This window comes from Brassica napus, chromosome C5 (assembly GCF_020379485.1).
Source record: "Brassica napus cultivar Da-Ae chromosome C5, Da-Ae, whole genome shotgun sequence".
Lineage (NCBI taxonomy): Eukaryota > Viridiplantae > Streptophyta > Magnoliopsida > Brassicales > Brassicaceae > Brassica > Brassica napus.
In genome coordinates, this window is record NC_063448.1 from 23,281,515 (window position 1) to 23,285,451 (window position 3,937).

Sequence of the window (3,937 nt, forward strand, 5' to 3'; positions counted from 1 at the left end):
AAAAAAAAATGTATAGTTTTACATCAAGAAAGTCCCTATAAAATTTATTATTCCATCAACATCAACCTCACACTATCAAGGAAAACTTGAAAGCATTCGAGCAAAAAAATGGTTCCACCATCACCTCTTGCCGTCCCAAAAACCTTTAATGACCTTGAAGGAGATTTTTTATAACAACAAACTTTTTGTTAGGTGGATTCATTGTTGGGAAACCCGCAACTTCCAAAAGCCAAACTTATTCATGGGAATTGAATTGTTTTTCATAGACTCAAAGGTATTCTTACAAATTTAAATTAATCTAATCCATAATTTTATTGTTAATATTCGTACTAACTCTTTCATGATCAAACCATTACAGTTAATAACCATTCAAGCGTTTATCCTGAAACATTTCTTTCCTCGCCGAATAAGGTATTGGTTCATGTTAGTTTAGTATTTTGTTTTTGGTTTATTAACCGGTTTAGGATGATCCTATTGTAAATATAATTTAAGTTGGTTTAGCATATATTATGCTTAAAATAACTTAAATTAAATAATAGTAATATTATGCTTAAAATATAATTTTAGAGATTTTTCAAATATAGTTTACAGAACATTATAGGTGATGAATTTAATTTATTAAATTCGTTTATTACTTAAAACTAAGTTTTTTTAAAAAACATACTGAGTTATAAATATCAATGCTGGATTGGTGAGTATAACGTGAAGACAAAAATATAAATATTTCATTTTCAAGATAAGAAATTCAGCTTTTATTCAGTTACTCAATATATAATATTTTAAATTATTTTTTTAAAAATATACATAATTTATATATATAGATTAATCTTCCACACTTAAACTATTATATTATATATGCATAATGTTTTTAAATAAAAATAATTTCTGATTAAAAAAAATAAAAACAACAAATGGTTATTTTCAAATAATGGATGTAATTTACATTATACTATCATTTAACAAGTATTAGATACGTTTTGATATATCATTATTTTCTATTTCCATAAAAAAATAAATTGTTAAACATCAATATCATCTAGGTTAAGTTTACTAACATCACAAATTCAAACATCACAAAAAATATTTACATAAATATTATAATACAATAATTTAATCAAAAAATACAATTCATAAAACAATATTCAAAAGAATAGTTATATACTTAATATTTGAAAATCAAAGATATTTTTTCTAAAATTGTACTTAGTACGTACCTAGCCAAGGAGATCAACCATCTTTTTACGTATCGATCGATTGTTGAGCATGTGGTCGATCCGAAAATACTCTGCAGTTTAATTAAATATCTAAAACATTTATTCCAACACTAAACAGATAGTTTTGCTAAATATGATAACTAGATAGCCAACAAAATTACAAAAAAATATTTAAATAGTAAAAAATATGTTAATTTAACGTGTTAAAATTTAAAAATAAATTTTAATTATGACATGCATCTTAACATTTATATAAATATATATCATAACCTAAATATAAATAATTTAACAACTTAAATTAGAAAAAAATAAAAATTCCAAGCTACCTAGTCTATCTATCTATCTATCTATAACAATAAAGTTGAGTTTGCTCTCTTTTCTTTGCGCCACGTCACCACCGAGAGGGAATGACAAATCCCAACACGTGTCACTTAAAAATCTTACGATTGATTTTCATATTGTTGCTTCGTGGGTTTGCTGTTCTGTGTTTTGTTTATTTTATAGATGGTTTGCCTTTGGGCTTTTAAAAAACTTTAGGCCCAGTTAAATGAAAGGTTTTCATCATCTTTGAACTTCGACGACAGCTGTCTGTTTCAGATAATGACGCCGTCGATGAACTTATGTAACGTCTTCAACTTTCATCAATATGTAGTTAAACCCGAGATTTAACCACGTATTAATGTAAGCTCCCAGCGATGAACAACACAACCTCAACGAAATTGAAAAGAGTAGTCTTTGCTGATTACCAACTCCGTCAATGGCGAATCCCTTCATCATGCTTGCCGTTTTGAAATATGGCCGCTGCTCCGCCTCTCAAACACTGCCGAGGTACGTTTGCTGGATCAAGATCGAACCAAGCTGAGAGCGATTCAACGGAGTTTGAAGTTTGGAAGTGACAAAGAGTTCGAATCGAGATCAAACCAAGCCGAGAGAAACCACCTCCGATGGAGCTTCGCCGAGAGACTACCACGGAGATGTGTCGATGTGGCGCTAACCGATCTTGATGGCGTCGAGGACCGTCTGTTTCAGCAACAACTGTTCCGGCGGTTCCAAAACCTAGAACCGGCAATAGGTGATGATCAGATCCGATTGAGAGGTTGGGGACTGGCACTGTGATCAGAGAGAATGATTGCGAAAAGGTTCAAAAAGGTCTGAGAGAAAGTTTGTTCCTATAGAATCGTTTATCAACGGCCCAATTTACACCGAGTAGCCATCGTGACTGATACTATTATTAATATACTCATTCTATTTCTTTTAATTTTTTTTTAAAAAATATGGATCCAAACAATGGTTTGGTTTGGTTCATATATAGTCTAATGTTCAGTGTTCAGTGTTCAGTGTTCAGTGTTCAGTGTTCAGTGTTCAGCGTGTGCTGCTGTGAAAATTTTGAGTCTTGCTTCAGTGTGTGCTGCTGTGTTTTTCCTTTCGCTTCTTCCGATGCAGACGCTTCTGTTAAATCTACAGACTTTGGCATCTCTGTTTTCTGCAAACCAGGTTTGATTGTTATTTCATATCCTTGTTTATTTTTAACCATGATTTTTTTTGTCACTATTTCAGAGAAACCCTTCCTTAGTAAATAATGTTATGAGTATTTGGTTAGTTGCTTATTTAGTTTGTCACCAACGGTGAAAGAATCTACAGATCTTTACTAAAAATTTGATGTAAGTACTGTATTTGTTAAGAGACTCTCTCTACTATGTTGTTTTATAGAAGAAGCATCAGACTCTTGATATTTATGTTTTCAACTTCATGCTATCTAAATGATCAAACATGATGATTTCAAAGTGTTACAACTGAGTTTCCGTATTCTTGAGTATGATAAACGCGGCTTAAAGCTATTAGTATTGCTTGAAGAAACACGTTGAACCAATGCTTAAGATCCCATCTCTCATATGCTGCGACTGTGAGCTTGTGTGTGTTAATATTGATATGAAAAATCTCGACGTATAAATATTCTCCAAGCCATACTAAATATATTTTATTATGTATTTGTCGTTTTTATTTTTAACATGCAGCAATGGCAAGGCCTGGTGGAGATGCTGCCTTTCTGGGTTCCGATTCACAGTTCTCTTGTAGTCTTTGATTTTCTTAACTATTAAACATATATCTCTTCTGTTTCTTTTTCTAATGTTTTGGTTTTGTAATATCTGTACTAAAATCATGGGACAAATCTATTGACAGAAACAAGTCAGAGATCTCCAACCCCATTACAAAACTCACTTTTAAGTGTCTAGTTTGTCAATTATTTTAAAAATGGAACTAGATTTTGACCCGCACATCTAGGTTTTTACTGTTTAATAAGATGTTTAATGATATTTCTAAACACATATTAGGTTTCTACAAATATATCTGGACTCGGAAGGATCCGAGTCGAAACCCCGTCCAAAATTCATAATATCTGAACAAAATTTAATTTTAAACCCAAAATTGCGATATTCAAAACACTGATCCATATGCGAACGGAAACCTGAATGCCTATGACTAACTGATTCTGTAAAAAAAATAAAATAAATTATTAATCGGTTGAATTCTTGTCATGAATGAATATTTCATTCAAACTTGTGAAATTATTTTGGTTAACACGTAAAATAAATGTTTTCAAATTATTATGCTAAATATAATTAATAAAATAATTAGGAAGAGCGAAAAAAGAATGTAAAGATGTAATAAAAACACTTAAGATATGTAAGTTCTATTTTGTACTCTATAATAAATTAAGTAGG

General features: G+C 30.7%; 1 long non-coding RNA gene across 1 annotated transcript; it reads left to right on the forward strand.

Moving 5' to 3' along the window:
- The first annotated feature begins 1,146 nt into the window (after positions 1–1,146).
- On the forward strand, positions 1,147–3,490 carry LOC106401614. The gene is made up of 2 exons (XR_001280494.3): positions 1,147–2,708; positions 3,230–3,490. It is a non-coding gene; the product is annotated as an uncharacterized LOC106401614 (long non-coding RNA).
- The last annotated feature ends 447 nt before the right edge of the window (positions 3,491–3,937 follow it).